The following is a 16,780-nucleotide window of genomic DNA, read 5'->3' as shown; positions in this document are numbered from 1 at the left end:
GCGTGAGAGTTCCAGCTCTGCTTTAAGCGCGCTAGCCTCTTGCCGAGAAACCCCCAACTCTGTGATGAAGTTTTGCACATCTTTCTGGGACATCTCATAGCATAGTTTCCAGTCAGTTCTTGTTTTCTTTGATCCGCTTGGCTCTCTGCCTATGATGGTAGCAGTAGCCTTTGTCATCTCTAGGCGTGTCGTCATTCCTGGGACGATTGCGCCAGGCCCTATGGGCTGTTGCTCATCTTTCTGACGCATGTCCTGACAGTGCAGGTTCAAGTGGCTCGGTCACTTCCCCTGTGACTTGAGGAACAGTTTTCTTTCTTTTTGCTTTATTAGCTCCAGAGATATCAGTGGTACTGGGCACACACTCACTGGTATCAGCTTCCACATCTTGCTTGCACTCACAGGGCGTTGCTTGCTTTTGCAGCTGTTTGTCTTTGAAAATTTTGGGGCACACATCTTCCATGTGACCTACTTCACGACAGGCCCAGCATACTAAATTCATCTGTGGGTACGGCTCTCCTCCAGGGTCGTGATCATAGTATGGCCTGAAGGGACACTGTTTTGTATGGTTACGTACATTACACAACAAACATTTCACGTCGGCCATTTTAGAAACCCGGCAGGGACAATTTGCTAGCTGCAATTTCACTTACTTCAGCAGCTTACATACAGCACTTGCTAGCTGCAAATTCACTCACTTCAGCAAAAGGCATAAGCTTTACAAACAGCACTTGCTAGATGCAAAAAAAATTTTTCTCTTCAGCAAAACATTTTGGTTTTCTGTTTGGGTTCAGGGTGCTATTGCATCCACACTTCGCACATTCTCTGTGTATGCTAGAAGCACAACTGATATACACAGCGGGACAGACTTCACTCATAGCATCTGTACTTTAGTTCAGCTGGGCGGCCATTTTAACCCCCCGCATTTATTTGCAAACCCACAGACTTTTTAGTGTCTGCCCGCATTCTCCACCATATGTGACAAACGCCCCTCTTTTGTAGTGCTGACGTCTGTCTGGGTTCTTCCCGACACAGTCTTCTAGGGTTATTTAATACAAAAACAGGATCATGCAAAGTATTAAGCTGCTTAAATCAGGCTTCTGCCTGCTTTATTTTCATCCATATATACACAAAAATATGTGAGCAAACTGTGATTTTATTTTTGTGTATATATTTATTCCGAGGGTGAGACTAACATCAAAGAAGTAGGAGAAGAAAGATACAGACGCAAGGCGGCGAGGAAAAATCCAGAAGACAGAAAGGAGACGAAAGAAGGAAGAAGAAAAAAGAAGAAAGAAAAGGGAGTCTTAAAGATACCTTGATGCGACAGCATTCGCACAAGGCCGTGTGAGTGTTAACAATTATTTTACACACACAAAACCCTTCATATTGTCATATAACATTACACAACCATTTAGGTTTTACCAGCCTTCCACCGGTGCTCCCCCATCCCCCCTTTTTTTCTTGTCTCATTTGTTGAAGGATCCTGGGTTGATCCTTTATTGGGGTCTTTAGAGTCACAGGCGGAAATGAAGCAGAGGGATACCTTGCCTACCACCAAGGTTGCTATTCCCCCCTTTACTATACCCACCATCCCCCTAGGTAGCGCCCGGGTTTTTTGTTCTCCATTCTTGTTGGTGATAGCCCCAGATTTTCCAAGGCAAGTTTTAGAATACTCGTCGGAGCCCCTGTACTCTCCCTTTACCTTTAGAGGTAGACGCCTCGGATATCGGAGCAGGAGCCATACTCTCACAATGATAATCTCCTCAGGATAAATTACATCCATGTGGGTTCTTCTCAAAGAAATTTTCCACCGCAGAGCAAAACTACGACTTTGGTTACAGAGAACTTTTAGCCATCAAACTTGCTCTACAAGAATGGAGACATCTCCTGGAGGGTACCGTAAATCTTTTTTCAATCCTCACGGATCATAAAAACCTATTGTATATTGAAGGCGCTTGTCGCCTCGGTTCTCGTCAGACCCGCTGGGCTCCCTTCTTCTCAAGGTTCAATTACATTATTTCTTACATTCCCAGAACCAAGAACTTGAAGGCTGATGCCTTATCTCATCAATATGTTGGTGAAGACAAGTCCGAAGACGTCCCAGAGAGCATCTTTCCTCCTAAGTGTATTATCTCTGCAAATTCTTTTGACTTGCTGGACAAGATATTGGAAACACAAACACTCATTCCCGAGGGTATGGAGGCACCAGAGGGTTGCTTGTACTGTATGCCTTTCCACAATTCCACAGGAAGATCCTTGAGTTGGGTCACTCCTCCAAATCTGCCGGTCACCCTTGCACTAAAAACTTCGGATTTAATCAGACGCACTTTTTGGTGGCCGAATATGCTGAAAGACATTAAGGAATTTATTGGTTCTTGCTCCACCTGTGCCCGAAACAAGTCCGCTCGCAACAAGTCATCTGGTCTGCTTCGCCCTTTGCATATCCCGGATCGCCCCTGGACACACCTTTCAATGGACTTTATTGTCGAACTCCCAGTCCCTAATGGTATGAACACCATTCTTGTCATTGTGGATAGATTGTCAAAACAAGCTAATTTCATACCTCTCAAAGGCCTTCCCAATTCTGCCACTCTGGCAGACATATATGTTAAAGAAATCTTCCGGAGCCACGGAGTCACTGTCTCTATTGTCTCTGATCGCGGTTCACAGTTCGTCTCAAACTTTTGGGGCGCTTTCGCCCAAAGACTGGATATCTCACTTCTTTTTTTCTTCTCGGTATCATCCCCAAACCAACTGTCAGACAGAGAGAACTAATCAATCTCTTGAGCAATATATCAGATGCTTTATCTCTGCGCACAAGATAACTGGGTAGACCTACTCCCATGAGTCGAATTCGCTCACAACTCTCTCAGGGACGAGTCCACCCAGAAGTCCACCCAGCCCGCCTGCCTATCTCCTCGAAACCTTCTGAGTCCCGGAAGCAGATTCCAGGGTAAACTCCCTCCAGAATTCTTGAAGGCGGATTAAAAAAAACCTCCAGGAAGCAGTCCTCAGACAGAAGACACAGGCCATCGCCATCGCCCAAAGGCATCCAGGTTTAGGCCAGGAGACAAGGTGTGGCTATTTTCAAAAAATATAAGACACCCACGCTGAAACTGGCTCTAAGGTTCCTGGGCCCATTCACCATTATTGAACAAGTCAACCCTGTGACGTATCACCTTTAACGGCCTCAGTCTATGAGAATTCCGTCAGTTTTCCATGTATCTCTACTGAAACCAGTTGTTCAGAGCTGCCAATTCCCGGATGGCTCTCCTAGACCACCACCGGTTATTGTCCAGGGCCAAGAGGAATTCAAAATCCAATCTATAATCAACTTCAGGTACTCTACAGGAGCTGTCCAATTCCTGGTACATTGGAAGGGTTTCGGACCCGAAGAACGCATCTGAACAAACCACAAGACTTCTGGAACAATGTCCTTTGGACAGACGAGACCAAAGTGGAGATTTTTGGCCATAATGCACAGCGTCATGGTTGGCGAAAACCAAACACAGCATATCAGCGCAAACACCTCATACCAACTGTCAAGCACGGTGGTGGAGGGATGATGATGTGGGCTTGTTTTGCAGCCACAAGACCTGGGAACCTTGCAGTCATTGAGTCGACCCTGAACTCCTCTGTATACCAAAGTATTCCAGAGTCAAATGTGAGGCCATCTGTCTGACAGCTAAAGCTTGGCTGAAATTGGGTCATGCAACAGGACAATGATCCCAAGCACACCAGCAAATCTACAACAGAATGACTGAAAAAGAAAAGAATCAAGGTGTTGCAATGGCCCAGTCAAAGTCCAGACCTCAACCCGATTGAAATGCTGTGACGGGACATTAAGAGAACTGTGCATAAACCAATGCCCACAAACCTCAATGCACTGAAGCAACATTGTAAAGAAGTGGGCCAAAATTCCTCCACAAGGTTGTGAGAGACTGATAAAGTCATACAGAAAATGATTACTTCAAGTTATTGCTGCTAAAGGTGGTTCTACAAGCTATTGAATCATAAGGTGTACTTAGTTTTTCACACATGGCTTCTCCATTTTGGCTTTATTTTTGTTAAATAAATCATGACACGGTGTAATATGTCATGTGTTGTTGTTCACCTGTGGTTGTTTTTACCTAATTTTAAGACCAGCTAAGGATTGTTATTATGTCCTGATTTGTAAAACCCTAGATTTCAAAGAGGGTGTACTTTCTTTTTCACACAACTGTATATAAGACAAGCGTATAAGGGACTGGGGGATATTGGGTGCCCGCACTTTTTGAAGACAAGCTGGAGACAAAAATATAAAGAAAATAAGATTATTAAACCTCACAATGATTAAATGCCAACATGGGACTTCTCATGACAAATACTTTGTGCAATGTGACTTTACCAAACTTATTGACTTCTCTATATGAACCAGAAACCAGGGTTAATCACATGTATTATACTAAGGCCAAATACCACATCACATGTTTTTGCTTTTAACAACTATTCATCACATTTCTCTACACATCGGTACCGTAGTAAAGTAAGCAATACCGCAAACATTTTAGCACATAGTCCAGGTGGAACTGCCTTTCCTTTGTACATAATGTAATGGCAAATATAGATTGTAAGCTCCTTGGAGCAGAGACTCCTCTTCCTTAATGTTACTTTTATGTCTTAAGCACTTATTCCCATGACCTGTTATTTATATTATCTGTTATTTATTTCTTTACCCCGTGTATTCCTACTTTGAAGCGCTATGTACATTAATGGCGCTATATAAATAAAGACATACAATACAATACAATATATTCACCATTATATACATAGGCAAGATACGCTAAACCAACTTAAAATAGATGATACAATAGTAATTACAATATATGACAGTACAATGTACTTTATAAGGAGACAATACCGTACAGGAATTTATGAAACAATAAGTGCAACAAAAAAAAAACTGACAAAGAAAAGGAAATTCCTGCCCCGGAGAGCTTACAATCTAAGTGGTACTTTGGAAACTTACAGAGACAGCAGGTGAGGGAATAAGTGCAGTAGATGGCAGTGCTTGGACACAATGGTTGGAGGAGTGTCTGTGAGAGTGGGGCAGTAGCCATGATTCCAGGTTATTGGGATGCTTCATTTAATAGGCGAGTATTAAGGTTTGACTTAAAGGTGGTGAGAGAGGGTGCTTGGCGTATACTGAGTGTGAGGAAATCCCACAGGTAAGGGGCTGGGAGGTAAAAAGGTTTAATGTGAGAGCGAGCAATAGAGGGGAAAGGGTTGGTAAGGAGACAGTTATGGGAAGAGCAGGAGCATAGCGAGAGGTCAATGCTGATATTTTAGCCATACCATGAATGTGAGTGGAGCACGAAAGGGAGGAGTCATGTCACTCCTAGGCACTGTGCTTTGGCGACAGGATCTATGGTAGTACTGGTTACTGTGATGGAAAAAGGGGGATATTAGGGCAGATTTAGGTTTAAATATGAGAATACCAGCATTATTCCTTGATCTATATCTATATACAGTAGTGGTACTGTTTGAGGCTGGAATCCATTGTTTTTTTCTTCTGTTTTTCTGCTCTGACTCTGTGTCTTCTAAACTTCATGTGTGTGAGAATCTTATCATCTGATTGGAAAGAGCAGCTGACTAGTCCGGTACACAGACATCGAGACAGGAATATGCTGAAGGTTATTTGCTAAATACAAATCATTCAGTCACTGTAAACATTCTGGTCACAAGGTATCCTCTATTCTCTATTTTGTGCAGCAAAGTACCCATGAGTAAACTTGAATGTCTTCCAGGGGTATGTATGTATATATATATATATATAGTGTTCGACAAACCTATACATTTGCTCGCCCCGGGCGAGTGGATTTAACCCCCGGGCGAGTAAATATTGGCCCAAGCAGCACACGTTTGGTACTAGGTGGCGAGTAGATTTTTTTGTGTGGCGAGTAGATTTTTTGGTGATTTGTCAACCACTGTGTATATATATATATATATATATATATATATATATATATATATATATATATATGCGCAGCGGCTGTTATTCGAACAAATCTCGAAATGGATTTTGAGATCTCCCCGTGATCCTAACTAGTTTTGCCAGGTCAGACTATAATGGCCCATCGGATTAACATAGCAGGGGTCTCTGCTGTGTGAGTCCTTCCGGGGTCCGCCTTTCTGTAAAAGACACGCAGTAAGAGATTGGCTGAATCAGTTACTCTAACTGTGCGCCTCTCTCTTAATTTTAAACATTACAGTAATGTTGAATCATATACACCACGATACTGGATGTGTAGCAGAATAATCCTTTAACATTGAGTGTTCCATGGTTGTGACTGGCTGTGGGATCTTGGCATATATGTTTGCAGAGTTTGCAACGTGTGTTGTTGCACTGTTTTGTTCCATTGTCAGTGTCTTTAAGTTCGTTATGAAGTTTTCTGTTTACCAATTTCTGTTGAGGTTTTGTGGTTGCCAGAACGCAAAAATGGGAGGTTTGGGAAATATTTCTTTTAATGTCACATCCTCTGCCAGCTTGGGTTGCAGATCTTTGATTATTTTTCGTATACCCTCTAGGGTAGGGTTGAATGTGGCCACTAGTGGTACATATGTGGTAGGTTCTTTCTGTCTGTATTGTAGCAGGTGTTCTCGTAGGGCTTTTAGTGCAGATGTAATAGTGTTGGCAATAGTTTTTGGTTTGTATCCCTTCTGTCTTAACGATTCGGTCAGGGTTGTGAGATGCCGGTTTCTGTCTTCAGTGTCAGAGCATATGCGGTGGTATCTTATAGCCTGGCTGTGTATGATACCTTGTTTGGTATGAGTGGGAAGGAAGCAGGAGTTGTGGAGGTAACTGTATCTGTCTGTTGGTTTCTTGTATACAGATGTATGTAGTTTGCCCCTTTCAGTGTTACTGTTGTATTTAGAAAGTTTACTAGGTTTGGACTCAAGGTTTTTGTATTGTTGGTATATGCATACCCCCTTTTAACATGTGATCATTTATATTTTCCCTGTGTCCCTTATTTCTCTCTTCTCCCTTCCCTTCCTTCCATACTTTACATTACAAAATGGAGGATCCCAAGAGGTTTGAGAGTTTCTAAAACCCCTACATTTGGTATGGAAGATAAGAAATTTCTGGCTGAGTGGACAAATATATTAGACCAGTGTTCCATTAGTCTAATGAAATTACTTATCCCAGAAAGAATTAAAGAGTTACTTAAAATTGATAAAGAAATAGTCCTTTTAAAGGAAGAAACAATGAAAATATCAGACCATAAGGACTTAGCTCAAAAGATTCAGGAGCTCAATAGAAATTAAAAAAAACGTATGATTGTTAATAATAAGAAGTAGCAAAGGGACAAATTAGATTATATGCTTCATTGCAATAGGGATTGGGATACTAATAGATCATATCTCAATACAAAAAAAAAGGTCACCAGGTCAGTCAAACACTTATTAAAGTTTAGATTTGACCCCGGGCCTAATTACTAGTGAAAAAATAGGATGGTATCCGCCTAAAACTCATTATGTCCCTAACCCAAAAAAAACAAAGGGGGAAAAAAGTATCCCGCATGTCCCACCTAATATTAGGGAAAATCAAACTGATAATATTGTCAATAATAAAAAATCTAAAGATAAAAAAAAGATCAGTGATCACCAAATCGAATTGATTTTTGCCTTTAGTAACATCCTCCTCTGAGCCTGTTGCCGAGATGGGGGCTAGAAGAAAGGATCCCCCTTTTCAGGAACATTGGATTCCCAAGACTCAGAAAAACTGTGGCGGGTAGAGCACCCCCCCCCCCCCATTACATTATCAAGAGATCCCCATGAGGAGAAAAAGAAGCTACCAAGAAGAGGAGTATGAGGAGGGAGAAAGTCTGCCCTCCATAAGATATAAACAACACTAGATGTGCTCAAGTCTAATTGGATCTACAATTTGTCAGACGTCAATCTGACATCCCATAACATGAAAGTATTTATTTATTTATTTATAAAACATTTTACCAGGAAGTAATACATTGAGAGTTACCTCTCGTTTTCAAGTATGTCCTGGGCACAGAGTTAAGACAAATAATACATGATTACAAATACAGTTACATAAATGAACAGGGTATACATTATATACAAGACATTGTGTGCACAGTTAAAGAAAATATATATTATGGGCGTATGAAACAGTTACAGACCAGATTTAAATGTGAGACAGCCTTAGATTTGAAAGCACTTAAACTGGTGGTGGATGTGAGAGTCTCTTGTAGGTTGTTCCAGTTTTGGGGTGCACGGTAAGAGAAGGAGGAACGGCCAGATACTTTGTTGAGCCTTGGGACCATGAACAGTCTTTGGGAGTCTGATCTCAGGTGATAAGTGCTGCATGTGATAGGGGTGAGGAGCTTGTTCATATAGCTGGGTAGCTTGCCCATAAAAAATTTAAAGGCAAGACAGGAAAGGTGAACTTTGCGCCTAGACTCGAGTGATGACCAATCTAGTTCTTTGGGCATTTCGCAGTGATGTGTGTTGTAGTTGCATTGGAGAACAAAACGACAAATTGAATTGTAGAGGGTGTCAATTTTGATAAGGTGGGTTTGAGGTGCCGAGCCATATACTATGTCTCCATAGTCAATAATTGGCATTAGCATCTGCTGTGCGATACGCTTTCTGACCAGGAGACACAGGGAGGATTTGTTCATGTAAAGTACCCCTAGCTTGGCATAGGTCTTGGTTGTCAGGGTATCAATGTGCATCCCGAATGTTAAGTGGGAGTCAAACCATAAGCCCAGGTATTTAAAACTAGTGACAGGGGTTAGGGTGGTATTAGCGTTGGTTCTAATCAGGAGCTCAATCGCTGGAATCTTTAAAAATTTAGTCTTGGTCCCAAATACCATTGGATAAGAGTTTGAGTTTCTGTCCCTCTCCTAAAAATTTTGATCTATATGTGGACCTTCAAATTTTTTAAGAAAACTCACCTTAAAACGGTTTGGTAAAATAGGTTATTTGGAGGCCACACTGGTGAGATCTGATTTAGAGATAAATCATCTTGATAGCACTTCCAAGAGAGCAGGTATTCTGGATCTAGTAGATCTATTGGAGGAAGGTGATACAGTGGGAGATAAGATAATCCACCAGCCATTATTCACTCCAGTTTCAGACCTACTTCGATCATTTACCCTTATCATGCAAAGGGACAATTTGTCGAAACTTTCAGCAAATTGGTAGAGGAAAACTTTCTGAAACTCTGCTCTGGCCAGAAAATATTTCAACATAATTTAAATCAATTTGAACAAATTGCCATTAAGGAATTAAAAGATAATAAAAATATTGTCATCAGGGTTGCAGATAAAGGAGGTGAGATAGTGGTTCTTGAAGCCTGCTGCCTATTGGCGCACCAGGCTCCATACGTCCTTCTGGATACTGATCACACTTAAAATTATCTGAAAGAGCTTAAAGAACTACTGGATACGGTGACAGCTAATAGTATTAAAAAAAAAATAATAATATGATTTTTTTGTGCAATAGGGAGCCAGTGATCCCTATAATGTACCCTATCCCCAAAATCCACAAATCTTTGGTGTCACTGCTTGGACGACCCATAGTGTCCGGGATAGATTCTTTCACTAGTAATATATCTGCATATATTGATTCTTTTTTACAACCTTTAGTTTTCAAACGACCATCTTTTTTTAAAGACACCACCCACATTCTTCAAATTATGTCAGATATAGAGTGGTTAGACACATTAAGACTAGACACCATAGATGTGACATCTCTCTATACGTGTATCCCCCATATAGGTGGGGTTAAGGCTGTACAGTATTTATTGGAGGTCCAAAATGTTGCACAACATCCAATGTGAATTTATTTTAGACAGTAGCCTGTTTATACTGCACATCATTATTTGCTTTGTGGGTCTAAATTCCATTGTCAGGTCTGCGGTACCACCATGGGCACTAAATTTGCACCCTCTTTCGCCAAACTCTATATGTGATATTGAAAAAGAGTGGTGCTGCCCTCGACCGATTTGTCTCCTCCGCAATTAGAACTGTGGATGAGATACATTAATGATGTTATTATCATTTGGAATGGAAGCCAGAAATCCCTTTTGGGCTGTTGCACAGTTAAATGTTAATCTATTTAATTTAAATTGGAATGGAATCCCTGGGAACTAGAGCGGGTTTCTAGATGTATGTATGTGTGTATGTATGTATGTATGTATGTATGAATGTCTTTATTTATATATATAGCGCCATTAATGTACATAGCACTTCACAGTAGAAATACATGAGACAATCATATAAATAACAAATAATACAAATAACATATCATGGGAATATGTGCTTCATACATAAATTTAACATTTAGGAAGAGGAGTACCTACTCTGAAGAGCTTACAATGTAATTAGTAGGTAGGAAGAACGTACAGAGACAGTAGGAAGGCATTCTGGTAAGTGCTTCTGCAGGGGGCCAAGCTTTATGTATCATGTGTATAGTATTAGCCATGGTGCTACTCATATGCTTCTTTAAGCAAGTGTGTCTTAAGGTGTGTCTAAAAGGTGGATAGAGAGGGTGCTAGTCAGGTATTGAGGGGAAGGGCATTCAAGAGGTGAGAGGCAGTCAGTGAAAAAGGTTTAAGGTGGGAGAGGGCTTTAGATACAAGGGGGTAGAGAGAAGTCATCCTTGAGCAGATTGCAAGTATCGGGAAGGTGCATAGCGAGAAATTAGGGCTGAGATGTAAGGAGGGTCAGAAATGTGCGAAGCTTTAAAAGTGAGGAGGAGAATTGAGTGCGAGATGTGAGATTTGATAGGAAGCCAGGAGAGTGATTTCAGCAGGGGAGATGCTGAAACAGATTTAGGAAAGAGTAGACTGATTCTGGCAGCAGCATTTAGGTTAGATTGTAGGGGAGACAGGTGAGAGGCAGGAAGGCTGGACGGCAGGCAGTTACAGTAATCGAGACGTGAGAGAATAAGGGCCTGAGTCAGAGTATTAGCAGTCGAGCAACAGAGGAAAGGGTGTATCTTTGTAACATTACGAAGGATAAAGTGACAGGTTTTAGATACGTTTTGAATGTGAGAGGAGAATGTGAGAGAGGAGTCGAGTGTGTCCGTAGGCAGCGTGCTTGGCTACTTGGTGAATGATAGTACTTCCAACAGTAATGTGGAAGGAGGTAGTGGGGCCAGGTTTGGGAGAATGTATGAGCAGGTCTGTTTATGACATGTTAAGTTTAAATCGGCGGAAGACCATCCAGGATGATATCGCAGAGAGACATTCAGAAACTTTGGTCTGTATAGCAGGTGTAAGGTCAGGGGATAAAAAGTAAATTTGTGTCGTCAACATAGAGGTGATATTTAAACCCAAGAGATGTGATTAGGTCACCTAGAGAGAGTGTGTACAGTGAAAAGAGAAAAGGTCCCAGGACAGAGCCCTTGGGTACCCCCATGGAGAGATCGATAGAGGAGGAGGTGTTAGCAGAAGAAACACTGAACGTACAATGGGAGAGGTAAGAGGAGATCCAGGATAGAGTTTTGTTACGAATACCAAGAGTATAGAGAATGTGAAGGAGAAGAGGGTGGTCCACGGTATCAAATGCTGCAGAGAGGCTGAGTTCTATGAGCAGAGTGTAATGACTGGCTTTGGCAGCATGGAGGTCATTAGTTATTTTAGTGAGGGCTGTTTTAGTCAAGTGAGCAGTACATAAGCCAGATTGTAGAGGGTCTAGGAGAGAATAGATGTTGAGAAAATGGAACAAATGAGAGAATACAAGACGTTCAAGGAGATTAGAGACAAAAGGCAAGAGGGAGACAGGTCAATAGTTAGAAAGAGAGGTAGAGTCAAGCTTGCTGTTTTTTAGTAATGGTATAACTGTTGCATGTTTGAAGGAGGAGGGAAAGGTACCAGAGTAGAGGGAGGAGTTAAAAATGTGTGTGAACAAAGGGATTATATTAGGAGCAAGAGGTTTTAGAAGGTGATAGGGAATGGGGTCAAGAGGGCAAGTGGTAGAGGGAAAAGAGGAGATCAACAGTGACACATCCTCCTCTGAGACAGCGGAAAAAGAGTCAAGGAAGGCAGGAAGAGAGTTAGGAAGCGGTGCATTATGGGAGGAGGAAACAGAGGGGATGTTCTGACGTATGGATTCCACCTTTTCCTTAAAATGGTCAGCAAAGTCCTGAGATGAGATGGAGGAAGAAGAAGAGGCAGCTGAGGATGGTCTGAGTAGAGAGTCAAAGACAGAGAAGAGTTGGCATTAGTTAGACTTGTGCATGTTGATTAGTGAAGAATGTGTGAGATTTCCTCCAGAGGCAGTCAGAGGAATTGTTATGGATTGCAGGTAGCTTAGGACATATAAAGCATAATTAATACAGGTCACAGGTACATATAGAGTACATATATAGCTTATGTACAGCTTGGAGCATATTGTCAATATCTTAGCTTTTCTGATCTTAGAAATAAGGGTTGTTTTGCTAAGAAAAGGACAGGATATTTGTACATAGGTACTGAGACATAAAAGAGGAAGTAACTCGGGTAAACAAGCTGTGGTTAGGCGTTGTGGTCAAACTGTAATTTCTGCTGATAAACATCATACGTCAGTAGCCACAGAGTATGGTCAAATATCATGTACGCAGCAAACAATAAGACTCCATATAAGTCAGGGTGACAGGTAATTAGATTAGAACCGAAGTGAGAGTGGGAGACCACACAGATGAGACTTATCTGAGACTGGCTGACCTATGGTAATATCTTTTGGTTTGTGAGTATGACATGCATATTAGCTAAATAATCTCTGCATAGTTAGAAATGGATTGTTACTGTTAGCTGTTAGCTTACAAGTTAGCTTGTTGTGATATTTCTGATTATTTTGTTGTGATACAATAAACGACAAACCTTATCTTATACAAACTCTGAGTGACCTTTCTTTATAATAATCTCACAATACTCTTGTATCTTAGAGTGTGAACCGAGAATCTACACATACGACATCGTGGTCTGTGTTTTTGCTTAGTGCAGAATATAACTTACCACGAGGCATTACTTGGGAGAAGAAGGTTGGCAGCGAGCCCAGATTTGAATGAGTGGAGGAATACAGCATGCGCGTGTGGAAATTTAGTCAGGGTATGGGATTAGAAGGGTGAGGATGGTAGAGAGAAAGCAGGGCATGTAAATCAAGAGAGGAGGAAAAGGCAGAGTTGTTGTTCCTGACCAGGTTATAAGGGTCTGGAGCAGAACCGAGAGGAGAGGGAGGAGCGTAAAGTGGAATGAAAGGCTAGTAGGTTAATAGAGCACAGGTTTCTGCAGAGATGAGGTGTAGATGGAGATGGAGAAGGGGAGAAGCGAGAGAGAGAAAATTAGATGAGGTGATGCTCAGAGAGAAGAAACGGGGAAGCAGAGAAATCAGAAAGATACATTTTTTTGTGAAAACCAGGTCTAGGTATTGGCCATCCTTGTTGGCTGCAGTCCACTTTTTATGGCCAAAAGAAGAAGTTAGAGAGAGAAAGCGGGAAGCCCAAGGGGGAGGGGGTCATCAATGTGGCAGTTGAAGTCTCCAAGGAGAAGGACAGAAATAAAGAGAGCCAAGATTCAAAGTGAGAGATAAAGGCAGAAGGGGGATGAGTAGAGGTAGGTGGGTGATAGATGAACGCCACGTGGACAGGGAGAGGAGAAAAGATCTGGACTGTGTGAGCTTCAAAGGAGGGAAAAGCAAGAGTGGGAGTAATAGTAAGGGTTCTGTAACAGCAGATAGAGGAGAGGAGGAGCCCCACGCCTCCACCCCTGCCATCAGTGTGCAGAGAAAGAAATGCGACCATAAGAGAGGGCAGCAGCCAGAGCAGAGTCAGACTGAGTGAACCAGGTCTCAGTTATAACAAATAGGAGCAGAGAGTGAGAGAGAAAGGAGTCATGTACAGAGAGGAACTTGTTAGAAATGGAGCGAGCATTCCAAAGGACACAGGAGAATGGGAGAGAGGAGGGAGGGTGGCAGGGGATGGGTATGAGGTTAGAGGGGTGACACCAGAAGGAGTGGAAGTTGTATGTGGGAAGAGAGGACAAGAGCATGTAGAAATAAGGCAGGGACCAAGGATTGGAGAGATATCCCCAGAAGCAAGGAGGAGAAGCATGGATAGAAAGAGAATGTGTGAGGATGATAGTAACAGACATAATTGAAGTTGAAAAGGGACAGGAACCCTCTGAGTTTTATGAAAGATAAAGATAAAAATTGAAGTCCCAAGTACCATGGGAGACAAAAGCCAAATAAAAACAGGGATAGTAAAAAAAAGTACCGCTCAACCCCATTATAACGCGATCCGTTACAGAGCGAATCCGCTTATAAAGCGATGGAAGCGTGGCTCCCAATTTTTGTATTTATGAATACTTTACAACACGATTATTGGTATCTTAAATACTTTATTGTACAATGCATACAATTGTACTTTATTTCTAATGCGATCCGCTTATAGCGCAATGTGATTCTTTGGACCCCAAGCACAGCGTTATAAGGGGGTTGAGCTGTATATAGTGTAGTATGCAAGTATGTTATTAGACTGAACAAGGGTGAGATACTGTATGCACTCACAGAATAGATAGAGTACTTATAAGTATCCATCAAGGAAGTTTGTATCAGTTTTCAGGGAAAATTTCCCAGTGATGCTTGGCAGCTACGTGTATGGAGTTCCAGATGTAATGAGTGGGGTCTGGTAAAATGCGTAGCTAAAGAAAGCCAAAACAATAGTGCAACTCAATTTATTAGCGGAACATACAGAAGTAAAAGAGAGACCCTCATTCACTAATTTGATGTGTTATTTGTGTCTCCTTCCAACGTGTTTTGTGTAATGGCACTGCTTCAGTGTCATGAAGCAGAATGCATTGGGAGAAGCAAACTGATGGAGAGAGATGAAGCACAGCCAACAGAGGCTGAACCACATGCCAGAGTGACAGCAGACACACATGCGGAAGTCAGCAGAGGAGACACCAGGTGTGCATTATTTTTGTTCAAGCCTCCCAGGTACCACCTTGTCCAACCGAAGATATATTTCCTATGCACTTTTTAGATTTTGAAATTGTGAGAAAGATGGTCTCTTTTGCTATGCTACCCTAATAAATATATTTTGTACAATAATAAATCTTTTAGGGAGATCATAAAACAGGCAACAGGGTTGATGGGTCTTTTATTTTCTCACCAGTGTATATTTTATATTTGTGGGTATTATTTGTTATAAATCACTAATCATGTTATAGTAATATGTTTTATAATTTTACTCACTTTACACTTTCACCTCTGACTAACTTAAACTAAGCGTTAATTTAATGTATTCATCATTGTCACGGGAGACAAGGCATTTGCACCTTTAAACCGGGATCATATCACTGAGCAAACCAAATGGTAAAACAAATTGTGATTTATTCAATTGAAACAGATGTACACACAGTGGATAACAAAATACAAGAGAAAAACACACTTACTGGGGGCCTGGGAAAAAATAGACTTTCCTAGATACTGCAGTCCATAAAACAAAGTTTGTAGTTGACTGGGACTTAGCCCGAAAAGTCCTGGATCTTAAATCGGCATGAAGTTCCTGGCGGCACTATTGTATCCTCTCCGGAGACACTGAAATCCCTTGACCGGAAGTTAGCACCAAAAGTTCTGGTAATCTTTTTGGCTTGAAGTTCCAGCTGCGACCGCTGCATTCTCTTCTCAGAACTTGGCTCCGAAAAGTAGGACTTAGAAAATGTCTTGCCTTGAAATTTCTGAAGTCGACTAGCGTCTATTTCTCCAAGAACATCTTTTGGTGATTTTGAATTTGTCACTATAGTCTTCGCGCTCAAAGCCATAGAGAATATCAACACCGAATTGGCTGCAGGGTTTCTTATAGTATTTTGGAGTCCATTCACAAAATACTACAGCCAATCCCAGCATGGGAACTTTACAAGCAGCTGTCTGCCAGTCTTCTGAAGCCGGGCAAGCGGATCTTCTGAATGAAACAAGGGCATGCCCGAGTTTGTCACCTTAGCCACTTGTCACACAGAAGCCACCCACTGGGCTAGGTGCCTCCAAGTCCGTAACGGCATGTATTAATCCCAGGATGTGGCATCTGTGGCTTTCAAGTATGACCCAGGGCAGACTTATTGGCACCACAAATTGATAGCCCACTAGCCCCCCTCAGAGTACCGGACTTGGAAAGTTACAGCTTATTTTATAGTGCATAAGCATAATACATACAAACATACAAGTTTAATCAAATATACTTGTACACTTTTCCCTGTCTAAGTCTTTTGGCTATGAGTGGTAGAATGGGACAATATACCTTTATTCCCACTAGCCATTTCCCTCACACACTGTAAAACTGACTTAGACTTAAGAAACATCATAGCCACATTGGCTATTAAACATTTATGAAACAAAAAAAATATTTCTAAGTTTTCATATAAGTCCCACAGTGAAATGAAAAGATGCTTAGCTTCAATCTCAGAGCTGTAGCTCCTTCCCTTAAGAAAACATAATCTTTGTTAGAACTTAAAAACACTTAGGAACATTCTCAGGGCTGTATCTCTTTCCTGTACTGAGAATTGGACACATATATAGTTGGAGTAAACCCCAGAACCTCTATACTGATTCTGGTGTACCTGGGCATATACAGGGGACCCTCACTAACTTAGGGAACCTTGACTGTACCCGGGATACACAAATCCCAATGCCCTCATTTACCTTTCTGGTCTGTGCGCTGAAGCAGGGAAACCTGGCGGTGAGTAGCTTAACTGTTTTCAAGGGAGGATTTTGACCGGGGTGATCTGTCTATATGTCCACGGGAA

The sequence above is a fragment of the Ascaphus truei genome, chromosome 6, assembly GCF_040206685.1.
Source record: "Ascaphus truei isolate aAscTru1 chromosome 6, aAscTru1.hap1, whole genome shotgun sequence".
Lineage (NCBI taxonomy): Eukaryota > Metazoa > Chordata > Amphibia > Anura > Ascaphidae > Ascaphus > Ascaphus truei.
This window is presented reverse-complemented; position numbering follows the sequence as displayed.